The 14,202-nt window shown below is 41.4% G+C and overlaps 1 pseudogene; it reads right to left on the bottom strand.

Annotated features, from left to right (window-relative positions):
• Positions 1–10,553: 10,553 nt before the first annotated feature.
• LOC105713544 (keratin, type II cytoskeletal 8-like) lies at positions 10,554–14,186 on the bottom strand (annotated as a pseudogene).
• Between the last annotated feature and the right edge of the window lie 16 nt (positions 14,187–14,202).

The following is a 14,202-nucleotide window of genomic DNA, read 5'->3' as shown; positions in this document are numbered from 1 at the left end:
GCCTGTAATCCCAGCTATTCAGGAGACTGACGCAGGAGAATCTCCTGAACCTGGGAGGCAGAGGTTGCAGTGAGCCGAGATTGCAGCACTACACTCCAGCCTGGGAGACAGAGCGAGACTCCGTCTCAAAAAACAAATAAATGAACAAACCACAAAGAAAGCCTCTGGAAAATCTTTTCTTTAGGTTCAGAGTATTGTTAAAGGATTTTGAAATTTTAATTTTTTACAACTTATGATTTAATGCAGCAAATTTCTATTATCTGTGGTCAGAATACACCACTTCGCTAACCTAATGGATCTTATCTTTTTCTTTTTTTTTCTTTTTTTTTTTTTTTGAGAAAGAGTCTTGTCACCCAGGCTGGAGTGCAGTGGCTCCAACTCTGCTCACTGCAACCTCTGCCTCCTGGGTTCAAGCGATTCTCCTGCCTTAGTCTCCCAAGTAGCTGGGATTACAGGTGTGCACCACTACACCTGGCTAATTTTTGTATTTTTAGTAGAGATGGGGTTTCACCTTATTGGCCAAGTTGGTCTCAAACTCCTGACCTCAGGTGATCTGCCCACCTCAGCCTCCCAAAGTGCTGGGAGTACAGGCATGACCCACTGTACCCGGCTTGTCTTTTCCTTTTTAAGCAATGTTTGTCTGCTTTAGAACATCCAGATACAAAAAAACTAAACAACCATATTTTCAGAATTTATGTTGCCAAAAAGTATTTATCTACATCATTTTAAGATTTGTCTGGAAAAAAATATCAAAAAGAGAAAGCAGGTACTTATGACAACTAAATGCAATGTATGATGCTGGTTTGAATCCTGAACCCAATTCTTTTCTTCTTTTTCTATAATGAATATTTTTTGGAAAATTGATGAAATTTAAGTAATGTCTGTAGATAAGAATTTCGTGTCAATTTTCCTGACTAACATAATTAGACTGTGATTATGAAAGAAAATGAACTTGAAGCACTTGGGGAAGAAACATCATGTCTGCAACTTACTCTGAGAGTTCAAGGAAAGAGAGAGGGAAGCAAGGGCAAACTGTAGAATGTTAACATTTGGGGAATCTGGGTGAAAGATACATGGGAATTCTCTGTACTATTCTTTTACAACTTTAGTGAAAGTCTGAAATTGTTTAAAAAAATTTTTTTAAATAGTTAGGGACTGGAGCAGAATGTAAGGTCAGTGTCCTGAGGATCTCTTTGAGCACTTACAGGATCCCTAAATGGTACACACGGAAAGCAAAAACCTTATTAGCTTAAAAGAAAAGTTGGGGGGCTTAGAGCACCTCACATTTGCCTAAAAAGGCTAATCCAAAATTACTACCTAAAAGGTACTCACTGTGATAGGTACACTGATGTTTAATTCAATAAACTGCCATTCCATATTAGCAGAATCAGTGATATCCCAGTGAGCTAATAACACAGGCCAAAGCCATTGAAAATTGTAGCGGCTATCAGATTAGCAGAGATGAAATTGAGTTATTATGCTCAGTTAGCATGTGGGGCAACAAACACGCTTGTACACTATTGGTGGGATTTAGATTGGTACAATCTGGTATAATCATTCTGAGGAGCAACCTGGTAGTATTATCACATTTTAAAATGTTCATAGAATGTTCTTACCCTTTGACTCAACAATTCCACTTCTAGAAACTTATTCTAAGGAAATAATAGGGCAAGTGCACAAACATGTATATTCAGATATATTCACTGTTTGTCACAGCAAAGAACAGGAAACAATATACATCCATCAGTAGGAGACTGATTGAATAAATTACAGTTTATTTATACAAGACAATATTCTTCAGAAATCACAGAGTATAGATAAATTAACAGAAAGCAATGTCCCTAATATGTTAAATGAAAAAACAGGTTTCAGAATGATATATGCAGTATGATTGTATTTACATTTACCTTACTTGTTATATTAGTCCGTTTTCATGCTACTAATAAAGGCACACCTGAGACTGGGCAATTTACAAAAGAAAGAATTTTATCGGACTGACAGTTTTACACAGCTGGGGAGGCATCACAATCATGGCAAAAGGCAAGGAGGAGCAAGTGACATCTTACATGGATGTCAGCAGGCAAAGAGAGAGCTTATGCAGAGAAACTCCTATTTTTTATTTTATTTTTTTGAGACAGAGTCTCACTCTGTTGCCAGGCTGGAGTGCTGTGGCATGATCTCAGCTCACTGCAACCTCTGCCTCCTGGGTTCAAGTGATTCTCCTGCCTCAGCCTCCCGAGTAGCTGGGGACTACAGGCACATGACACTACACCCAGCTAATTTTTTGTATTTTTGGTAGAGACGGGGTTTCACCATGTTGGCCAGGATGATTTCAATCTCTTGACCTTGTGATCCGCCTGCCTCGGCCTCCCAACGTGCTGGGATTACAGGTGTGAGGCACCATTCCCGGCTGAAACTCCTATTTTTAAAACCATCAGATCTTGTGATATCCATTCACTATCACTAACAGCATGGGAAAGACACCCCTCCATGATTCAATCATCTCCCGCTGGGCCCCTCCCACAACACGTGGGAATTATGGGAGCTGCAAGATAAGATTTGGGTGGGGACACAGAGCCAAATCATGTCACTTGTTTACATTTAAACTGGAAATATTATATAGATAGTTTTAAGAAAAAAATGGAAGGAATGCATGCCAAAAAAAAGAATTGTGGGTAGGTAAGGAGTACAAGATAGATATGCTACACTATAGGTACACTGTAGCTTACTACATATATGCTACATTAACTATGGCAGACTACATATTTGTAAGGACCAGTGCAAAATGAAAATGTGGAGCCCCCAATTTAAAAACAGAATTTCTAAGATGGTGACAGCAGAGTTTTAAGCCATGCATGGAGCTCTCTTTGTCTGTATGAGTCACATGTCCATAAAGCCAGGCCTAACTATACGCAACACTATACCCTTAGATATATGCCGTACTATATACTACTACACTGTAAATTACACTCAGTATGTACTAAGATATACACTACAGTAAGGGGTTATATATCAGCGGTGGGTAGAAACACATGTGGTTTATCCTTCCCTTTCTGTCCCTGTTATTACCTTGGGTACTGTAATAAAGGCAATACAAATTGTATTTAAATTATCCCTAAAGGGAGTTATCATTTTAAAGGTGCCAAGATCAGCGATTTGCCAGAGTACCATTTGGATCACTTCAATGCCACAAGAATGCCTCCAAGAAGACTGACGGAAGTCCAGCGAGGAAACAGATATGTGTGGCTCCAACTACGTTTCAAAACAGAACATGGAATCCTGGTGTGTGGTATTACTAAAGAGTTTTGTAGCAAAATTTAATTACTCTTAAAGAGTTTCCCATGCTAATGAGTATCTCGACAATAAATGCAGGGTAATTTTTTCCTCTTTTCATGTCACAAGTAGAAGCATAAGAAAAAAGTAAGAAGATAAATGTAAAACAACAAGTATTTCTTATCTCTAGGAATTAAATAGCTCTTCTAGGTCACTTGGGTACTGATATTTTTCTACTGCTCTAAATGGTCCTATGACATGCTTGACTTAACGAAATAGTAGTGTTACTAGTTGTTAATTGACTTAATGTGTCTACAAGTTAAACGTTTCCTCTGATGCTTCTATTTATAAGTAGAACTAAAAACCTGGGAAGCCTAATTTGGGATCAGTATGGTAGCTATGTTCTGCCATGTAGAACATCAAGGTTTGATTAGGCAGATCTTAGAGATATAGTCAAAAAGCAAGGGCACAAGACCTTCTAATGGGCTCTAAAGATGGTCTAACACTTACCAGGCTCTTATTCTCATTAGTTACATGAACAGCAACCTTTAACAGGCCCTAATGAAAGTGTTGTGCTAAGCATGTAGGTGAAAGACAAGGGTTTCCAGGATTCAACAGAGTGGGGAAGGAGGAAGAAAAACATTAAAAGATTTGTTGTTAAAGATTTTTTCTGAAGTCCATCATAAGGTAACCAGTGGTAACTAAGTGTAAATAGAACCCAAGGAGCTATAAACCTTTTACTTCATAGGCATCTGGAGAATCTATTGAAATCCTATTCGAGAAGTTCTCCAAAAGACTTCAGGGTTTTGTGTAACATGGTGACAGACTATAAATAGAAATCTGATAAATCCTATGAGGTGTGTATTTTAAGGCTAAATTCCATGCTTTAAAAGGGTCAATCTTACACTGGTTTTTAATTCATGTTACACAATTATAATCATGTACTGTATGTCATGGTAGGTACCAATACATGGTAGGTACCAATACATGGTATCATATGTCACATATAATCTATGCTCAGCAATAAAGAAAAACAACTGATAAATGCTTCAGTGTCTTACTTATGTGAGATTATCCAAGGCAGTCATCTGTTTTAGGACATCAGTCTGTCTTCATTAAAATGATTAAAGACACTTATATTCCTGAGAATTAATTTTTGCCAGTTTGATTAGCACTACTATTCTCACATTTCAAAACAGATGATCCAGGTGTGTGGTATTACTGAAGGTAGAATTATGTCATTTTCACAAATACAAAAAAGAGTTCTATTTAATGCATTTGCCCTTTGTTATTTCCATAAATACTTCCTTTTACCCTAAATATTACAATTACTTTTTATTTTAAATGATTAGATGCATATGTTTCTTACAAGAAAAACTTACTAGCGGTATCCTCCGAAGGCTGAATGGGCTACGACTCAAAAAGTATTGAGGTTGGAAAAACCACCTGATGGGAATATTGAAGGGAAAACGCAAGCACAAAACCGATGGTTGATCTAAGTAATAGTTATACTTTTTCCCAACTCTGAGATATCATGAATATGAAACAATTCTTACAAGTCTTGAACAGGGCAGAGGCATTGAGAATGAAAAGTAGGCAAATGTGAGAGACTCTGAAGATACTTAATCATTACGATTTGGCACTGATTGAGCATGGGATGCAAAAGAAAAGGATGAAAAATCAAAGTTACTTAATGTTTTCAGCTTGAGTAACTGAGTAGCACCACTAGCAGGATTAAGAATGAACAGTTTTCTTTTTTTTTTCCTTGTTTTGATTGTAAAGGAATCCCCCTGAACAGGGTGATTAAAAACAGAGAAGCTAACCTAGTAGTTCTGTTTGTTGGTGTCAGAGATAGTTCCAAAAGGTCAGTCCAGATGGGGCACGAAGCTCCAATCCTCCTGACTGGACCTCTAGGGGTAGGGCCCTGAGAAGGAGGCTAGCAGAAGGTAAACAGAATATCTGGCAAATGGGCTACAATTCAGGAACAGAGAAAGAATAGTTAATGGAGACAGTCTGCCTCTTTGAGAATTGATTCAAGAACAAGGACAAGCTTGATCCTTCAAGGAGCTAGAGAAGGCAGTGGCAGAGTATATGAGATTTAAGTTAACACCAAAAGACTCAGAATACACTTTGCATGCTCAGCAGAGCCAGTCTCAGTGAAGAATGTCACAAAGAAAATAGCATTTGAGAAAACTCAAGAGAAAAACTAGAAGCAGAGAGAATCCCAGGAAAGTAGTGCATAAATCTATTCAGAGAGTAATATGGAACTGGGTATTACTGGCTTGTTAAATGCCGTCTTTGAAATACTAATTATTTGGTACTTTTTTTTTAGTAAGAGATGTATAATAATGAATTTACACATTCATTCCTTTTTTTTTTTCCTTTTTTTGACACAAGGTCTTACTCCTGTCACCCAGGCTGGAGTGCAGTGGTGTGATCACGGCTCACTGCAGCCTCGACTTCCCAGGCCCAAGTGATTCTCCCACCTCCACTTCCCAAGTAGATGAGACTACAGGCGCATGCCACCATGCCTGGCTAATTTTTTCTTTTTTCTTTTTTGTAAAGACAGGGTTTCACCATGTTGCACAGTCTGGTCTCAAACTCCTCGGCCCAAGTGATCCACCTGCTTCAGCCTCCCAAATTGCTGGGATTACAGTTTTGAACCACCATGCCCAGCCAACTTGCATAACTTTGAAGTGTTGCATGACATGTGATCTATTACTGTGATGCCTAATTAACCTTTAATTCTGTTCTTACTTAATGCTGAAATCACCTTATAATGAGCTCTGTTGGGCCAGATCTAGTAGTTGTCAAAGCATATTCTAGGAACTGAAATATCATTAGCATCACCTGAGCTCTTGTTAGAAATCCACATTTTCAGAGGCTATCCCAATCTTACTGAAACAGAAACCCTGGAGATGGAGGCCACCAATCTGGTTTTTAACCTTCCAGGTGATTCAAATGCATTCTGAAGTTTGCAAACCATTCCCTTGGGCATTTCAGAACTAGACCTCTTCAGAGATCCAGCTGAGATCACTGTGATAGGCCAGGGTCTATCTAGAATGGTCAACTAGAAATAGCGGGAGTCTACAGCTAGACAGGGCTGGAATCCAACTAGGGTTCTAGCAAATTACTTTGTTAGTGTTGAGCAAATTACTTCGCTTCTTTGCACCTCAGTTTCCTCAAACAGAAAATGGAAATGCCTGCCTTTAAAGGTTGCCATGCGCAGTGAAGTATATATACCACCATGGTAATTAGAAGTGCCAACTCTAGTGTCATACCCAGTTCAAATGGCAGCTACTATGTGATCTTGGGCAAATTACTAAACTTCTTTGTATTTCAATTTTCTCATCTGTAAAGTGAGTATACTCAACTCATAGGGTGGTTGTGAGGATTCAATGAGTTAACATACATATATTGCTTAAAAGACTGACTGCCAGGCCGGGCGTGGTGACTCAGGCCTGTAATCCTAGTGCTCTGGAAGGCCGAGGCAGGTGGATTATTTGAGGTCAGGAGTTTGAAACCAGCCTGGCCAACATGGTGAAACCCTGTCTCTACTAAAAATACAAAAATTAGCTGGTCATGGTGGCTTCTGCCTGTAATCCCAGGTACTCGGGAGGCTGAGGCTGGAGGCGAATCACCTGAACCCGGGAGGCAGAGGTTGCAGTGAGCCAAAATATCGCCATTCCACTCCAGCCTGGGCAACAGAGCAAGACTCCATCTCTAAAAAACAACTGACTGCCACATAAGTGCTTAATTACTATTACCTGCCTATAATGGCAGAAATACAAATGACAATAATAATAAAATACTTTACATAGATAAAACACCTAGAACTAGAATACAGTAGGTGCTCCATATTTGGTAACAACTGTCATCACTGACATAGAAATTTTTTCCATAAAGTATAAGGTTCTAAAAGGTTCCAATACATGGGCATTGCCTCATACTTTGACATATTCCCTCCATTCTAATGTCTTGCATCCCCTCTGAATAACCTGTGTGGATTATATCAGTAACAATTTCCTTGTTTTGATAGTGTACTACAGTTATACAAGATGATACCATTGGGAAAGGCTGAGTAAAGGACATATGGGATCCCCTGGTACATTTTTTTGGAATTCCTGTGAATCTGTAATTAGTTTAAAATAAAAAGTTTAAACAACAAAAAAAAGGAGCTTGCCTAAAATGAAAACTATTGGGCCTGGAGGCTGGGCCCATAATTCTATTTTTCTCCAATTAAATAGTTAAAACTAAGTATATATTTAAAAAAAAAAAAAAAAAAGGCTGGGCACAGTGGCTCACGCCTGTAATCCCAGCAGTTTGGGAGGCCAAGGCAGGTGGATCACCTAAGTTCAGGAGTTCGAGACCAACCTAACTATCATGGTAAACCCTGTCTACTAAAAATACAAAAAAAATTAGTCAGGCATAACTGGGCTCAGTGGCTCACGCCTGTAATCCCAGCACTTTGGGAAGCCGAGGCAGGCAGATCATGAGGTGAGGATTTTGAGACCAGCTTGGCCAACATAGTGAAACCCCATCTCTACTAAAAATACAAAAATTACCCAGGTGTGGTGGCACATGCCTGTAGTCCCAGCTACTCAGAAGACTGAGGCAGGAGAATCTCTTGAACCCAGGAGGTGGAGATTGCAGTGAGCTGAGACCACGCCATTGCACTCCAGCCTAGGTGACAGAGTGAGACTCCAAAAAAAAACAATTAGCCAGACGTGGTGACACATGCCTGTAGTCCCAGCTACTTGGGAGGCTGAGGCAGGAGAATTGCTTGAACTTGGCAGATGGAGGTTACAGTGAGCCGAGATCGCGCTATTGCACTCCAGTCTGGGCAACAAGAATGAAACTCTGTCTCAAAAAAAAAAAAACAAAAAACACTAAGCTAAAGAAAAACTGGGTGACTCATCTCTCTCAATCAAATTAACATCAATGGTTACGTGAGGTGTGGCTCACACCTGTAATACTAGCACTTGGGAGGCTGAGGCAGGCAGAATCACTTGAGATCAGGAGTTCGAAACCAGCCTGGCCAACACAGTGAAACCCTGCCTCCAACAAAAATACAAAAAAGTTAGCCAGGCGTGGTGGCAGGTGCCTGTAATCCCAGCTTCTCAGGAGGCTGATACAGGAGAATCACTTGAACCTGAGAGACAGAGGTTGCAGTGAGCAGAGATCACACCACTGCACTCCAGCCTGAGCAACAGAGTAAGACTCTCACACACACAAAAAAATAAATAACATCAATGTGTAGCCTTTTAATTCATTATCTTTAACAGGGGCTTCAGTCAAAATTGTCTGCCTATAAGAGCAGAAATACAAATAACAATAATAATAATAATAAAGCACTTTAAATAGATAAAACACCTAGACCTAGAATATGGTAGGTGCTCAATATTTGGTAACAATTGTCTCTCCAGGCTCCCCAAGTTATAAGTCAGAAAAGTCTGGCAATGAAAATGAATGAAGTCCCTATTACCTGATCAACTTTGTTCTCCAGAGAAAATAAAGGTATATTATCAAAGGCTCAATGTTTTTCTCTCAAAAAAGCAGCAGCCCAACTGTAACAACAATTATATTTTAGTAAGATTTAGCAACATATGCAATTCCTGAGGCCGGATGCAGTGGCTCACGCCTGTAATCCCAGCACTTTGGGAGGCCAAGGCAGACGGATCACAAGGTCAGGAGTTCAAGACCAGCCTGACCAACATAGTGAAACCCCGTCTCTACTAAAAATACAAAAATTAGCCGGGCATGGTAGCGAATGCCTGTAATCCCAGCTACTTGGGAGGCTGAGGCAGAAGAACTGCTTGAACCCAGGAGGCAGAGGTTGCAGTGAGCTGAGATTGTGTCACTGCACTCCAGCCTGGGCAACAGAGTGAGACCCTGTCTCAAAAAGAAAAAAAGAAAATCCTTTTTTTTCAGCCAATATTACCCAGACTTTTGCTCCAGAAATCAAACATAATCTAAGGTATTCCCACAAACAGTAACAGAAATCATAAGATACATATTATAAAGATAGATTCTATAATCCAGTTTAATGCATAAATCATGAGAATAGTCTAAACTAATTAACAATTATAATTACTTTTGAGATTGCATTTGATCAACCAAAATCCTGTGTAAGTCTTCCCAAACGTCTGTTTCAGAACAGAGAGGGTCTCTTTATTCAGAAAGTGACTGTAAGAGAATTTTATGGCACACTGAAAGCACTCCATAATAGTTTAGACTTTCCCAATTCCAAGAGTCATTACAAGTCAAGATACCCTTACCTAACACCAAATGGCCTGTTGGAAAACAGGTCTCAGATACAGAATAGGTTTTCTGGTGTTTGGTTATAACAGCTATACTTCACATACACAAAAGCATCTTTGTTAAATAGTCTATATTAGTTATATACTAAATGTTTGTGTTCCCCCAAAATTTATGTTGAAATCTTAACCCCCAATATGATGGCATTAAGGGTGAGGTTTTAGGGAGGTGATTAGGTCATGAGGATGAAGCCCTCATAAATGGGATTAGTGCCCGTATAAGAGAAATGAGAGCTTGCTCTCTGGCTACTATCCAACATACAAGGATACAATGAGTAGATAGCCATCTCCAAACCAGAAAGTGAGTTCTCACCAGATACCAGATCTGCCTTAATAATGGACTCCACATCCTCCCTGTGAGAAGTAAATGTTTATTGTTTAAACCACTCAGTTTGTGGTAATTTATTATAACAGCCCAAATTAATATAATACTGAAATGTTTACTAATAATTCTGCATTTTATTACTTCCTTAGTTCAGCAAGTTAAATTGAAATCTAACCAGTTAGATCTACCATATCTTGCTAATTCAGTTACCAATCAGCATGTAGAGTTATTACCAACTCCCTGAAGGACTTCTTTGCCCATTTGATCTATCTGGGAAGAACCGGGAAGTACAGACAATAAACATGTAAACTTGGCAAATGAGTAGTGACAATTTCAAGTAATAAATTTAAGCCAGTAGACTATCTAAGAATTATAATTCAGAATAATTGTTTAACAAAGTGTGCCATAATTACTTTTAAATACGTAGAGGGTTTTGCCCTGAAATGTATGTCTGATTTATTCCCTAAACTTTCACCTCAGAATGAGCATGATACCAAATCAAGAATTTATATAAATAGAAGGAACTCAATAAACTAGAAGCAATAACGACTGAATCCACGTTTTTTTTTTTTTTTTTTTTCTGGCAGAGCTAGCTGAGGTTTTATTTTAGACCAAAAAAAAAAAAAAAAAAAAGGCAATTGAATTGTTTTGTAGCTGGAGGCATGGGTAAGGGGGGTTGCCAGGTAGTAAACTCCACTGAGGGTGGGCTGAGGGCTAGGGCTGAGCTTCAGGTGAGTCTCCCATTCTCTGTGCTCCCCTGCACAGCGGCCTCCCTCCTAGTGTCTGGGGCAGCCATAGAAGGGGCAAGCTGGGAGGGGCTGCTGCAGCTGTTCACTTGAGCAGGATGTCAGAGGACTAGGACACCAGCTTCCCATCGGGGGCCTCAATCTTCTTCACAACCATGGCCCTGGTGGAACTGGTGAGGCTGAAGGAGCTGGAGCCCAGGCCATAGCTGAGGCCGGGGTTTGTGAGGCCTCCATAAGCCAAGCTCAGACCACCTGCATAGTCGCTGGTGGTCTTCATATGGATACTCATGTTCTGCATCTCAGACTCCAGCTGGCTCTCCTCACCCTAGCAGCTTCCTGTAAGTGGTGATCTTGATGTCCAGGGCCAGCTTGATGTTCATCAGCTCCTGGTACTCACACAGCTGCCGCGCCATGTCCTGCTTGGCTGGCTGCAGAGCGGCCTCCAGCTCGGACAGCTTGATGTCGGCATCCTTAATGGCCAGCTCCCCATGCTGCTTGGCATCAGCAATGGTGGCCTTCATGGAACCCCTCTGGCCTTTGAGGTCCTCAATCTCAGCCAGCTGATGTTCTGGAGATCTCAGCCTTTGTATGCTGCAGGACATCCCCATGCTTCCCCGCCAGCTTCAAGTATGCAGTTCCTCATACTTGATCTGGTACATGCTCTCAGCCTCAGCCCAGCTGTGGATGGCAATCTCCTTGTACTGCACCTTGATCTCAGCGATGATGCTGTCCATGTCCAGGGAGCGGCTGTTGTCCATGGACAGCACCACAGACATGCCTGAGATCTGGGACTGCAGCTCCCCGCTCTCCTCTTCATACAGACACCTGAGGAAGTTGATCTCGTCAGTCAGTCCTTCCAGGAGAGGCTCCAGCTCTACCTTGTTCATGTAAGCTTCATCCACATCCTTCTTGATGAGGACAGATTCGTTCTCCATCTCTGTACTCTTATTGATTTCATCCTCATACTTGTTCCTGAAGTCCTCCACCAGCGCCTGCATGTTGCTCAGCTCCACCTCCAGCTTTAGCTTCTCCTGGCCCAGAGTCTCCAGCTGCCACCTAAGGTTGTTGATGTAGCTCTCAAACATGTTCCATGTTGCTCTGAGCCGTCTTCTGCTGCTGCAGGAGGCTCCACTTTGTCTCCAGCATCTTGTTCTGCTGCTCTAGGAAACATACTTTGTCTATGAAGGAGGTAAACTTGTTGATGAGGGTCTTGATCTACTCCTTCTCCTGGGTGCACACGGCCTGGATGCTGGGGTCCACCTCCAGGTTAATGGGGCTCAGCAGGCTCTGGCTGACCATGACAGCGGTGATGCCTCCCATGCTGCTGGGCCCACCATAGCCTCCGCCCAGGCCACCCCGGAAGCTGCTGCTGCCCACTCAGAAGCTTCCAGGAGCGGATGCAGGCACTGGGCCTGCTTATGTAGAAGCCACTGATGAAGGCCCAGGGGCCAGAGGTGGACACCTTGTAGGACTTCTGGGTCACCCTAATGGACATGGGGGAGGCAGGAGTGGAGGCAGGCGGGCTGAACCAGGCAGACATTCCAGAAGGAGGGGAGAAGCTGCTGCTTGGTCTCAATCCACATTTTTATCAAGAGGTGTTAGCTTATTTTTCGATTTAAGTGGAGGCCTGCAGCATTTCTATAATATTTAAAGGCATTTTTTTTCTGATTTTCCTGTTATATGTCTTCATGTCTCCAGCTTCATGTATACCTCTTTAGGGGTATACACTCTTGCATTTGACAAATAGTCCCTGAGTATTTATGTGCCAAGTACTATTAGGTGCTGGGTATACAGTAGTGAACAAAACAAGTATGGTTCTTGACTTCAGAGAGCTTACTGTCTAGGGAGGAATGCAGATTTTAGATAAACAAATAAAATTATAAATTGCAGTTATTTCCTATTTATATTGCATCTCTCTCAGTTGGTAACTAATTGCAGCCCTTTTCTAGGAGTCTTCTGCGTGTAGCTGGAGACATGAAGACATATAACTGATACTTCTATAAGCTTTATCATGAAAGCTACCATGAAATTTATTCCAAGAAGTACAAAATAGTCATCTATTGATATGCTGACAAGATAACTTTTATTCATAAGGTGGGAATGCACTGGTAATTTGTTTTCTTGAACACTGCTTATGATAAAATCTATGATGGCACATAATACACACATATTCCAGCTTTTCAAGAGAATTTTCTTATCCTAAACTCATTTTGAAAAACATTAGTGCTCTGGTTTGCAAATACAATATTACTTCAATTAAATGAGTCTTTGAGGAATAACAATTTCTAATGGAATGTCATCATTTGTATTTAAGATCTGTACTGAATTTATATTCAAGTCAACCTTCAGTGAGTTATTTCCAGGCACAGCTTGTTTGCCACAGCCCAGCTGACGGCATATAAAGTACTGACGACTTTAAAGTTTCCACTCTTCTTCCTAAGTTTTTACCTTCCTTTCCCCCACTACAATATCCTCTCCAAAGTGATTCCTAAAGTACTGCAGCTCTTTTCATTGCCTCTCCCCCAAAGGAAACTCAGTTGTTTATATCTGTTAAGCTCACTGACTTCTTCCATTTTGATTTTTTTTTAAATCCCCTCTTTAGGCTTAAAAAGTGTTTCTTTAAGGAACATCTGCATTTTAAACATTTATCTCTGCACGTTGTTCTACTTAATACTAGAAAGGACTGGGAGTCAAAGATTCTGAAGGAGTTTGTATCAGCGTGTCTTCTTCCTATCTCGCCAAGTTTAAACACACCCAACGCCTCGATTCCTTGCTTCCGACCCGAGCAGCTTCTTTACATCTCCCTGTACATTGGAGGTGTTATTCGTTGATATTTAAATATATTTTAAAATAATTTTCCATTTCTGTTTTCTGAAATTTTTGAATACGTTCTTTCGTATTTCGTGTCATTTCTGCCTCTACTAATGATGTCCCTGGTATCCTTGGAGTGCATTTCCTTTTTCAACAGTCACAATATTCCCTGTCAGCTGCCACGGGCCCCGCCCTCCAGAAGTTCATACTTTGTGGTAAAGCAGCTTCTTTAACTTTCTAAGACGAATTATCTAGGAAGTGCTATTGTCCCAGGATCACCAGCTCTGCTAAATTCCTACCTGCTGCGGGCGCTTAGTCAGAGAAGATGAGTCAGATTCGTCTAATGGGCCCCTTTCCTTTTCCACCCACCGTCCGTGTTGCTTTCCGCTGAGCCTCCTCAACTCGAGTCATCCCAGCAGGTCCCGGCCCCCAGACCCCGCCCAGGACGGCAGGGAGCCCCTGCCCGGGAACGGAGCCACAAGTATCCGACTCAGGAGAGAGCGAAGCTCAGATCTACTCTCTGCAAAGCGAACGGAGAGAGCAAGGAATGCCCAGGAAGACAGGGCACGTCCGGGGAGAACGTGGTTCTCCAGGTTACTTTAACCCTGGATCCCTGGATCCCTGGCATCTAGGGCTGCCCGGCCACGTGGATCAAAACAACTCGCCCTGCCGCGTTCCCGGGCCTCTCCTTCCCCTTGCCGGTTTCCCCTAAAGTCGTCTACTCCGTCGC

This window comes from Aotus nancymaae, unplaced genomic scaffold, assembly GCF_030222135.1.
Source record: "Aotus nancymaae isolate 86718 unplaced genomic scaffold, 86718_ANA_hifiasm-v0.15.2.pri h1tg000019l, whole genome shotgun sequence".
NCBI classification, from domain to species: Eukaryota; Metazoa; Chordata; class Mammalia; order Primates; family Aotidae; genus Aotus; species Aotus nancymaae.
Note: the sequence above shows the minus strand (reverse complement) of the source record. Positions and strands in the feature narration are given on the sequence as shown.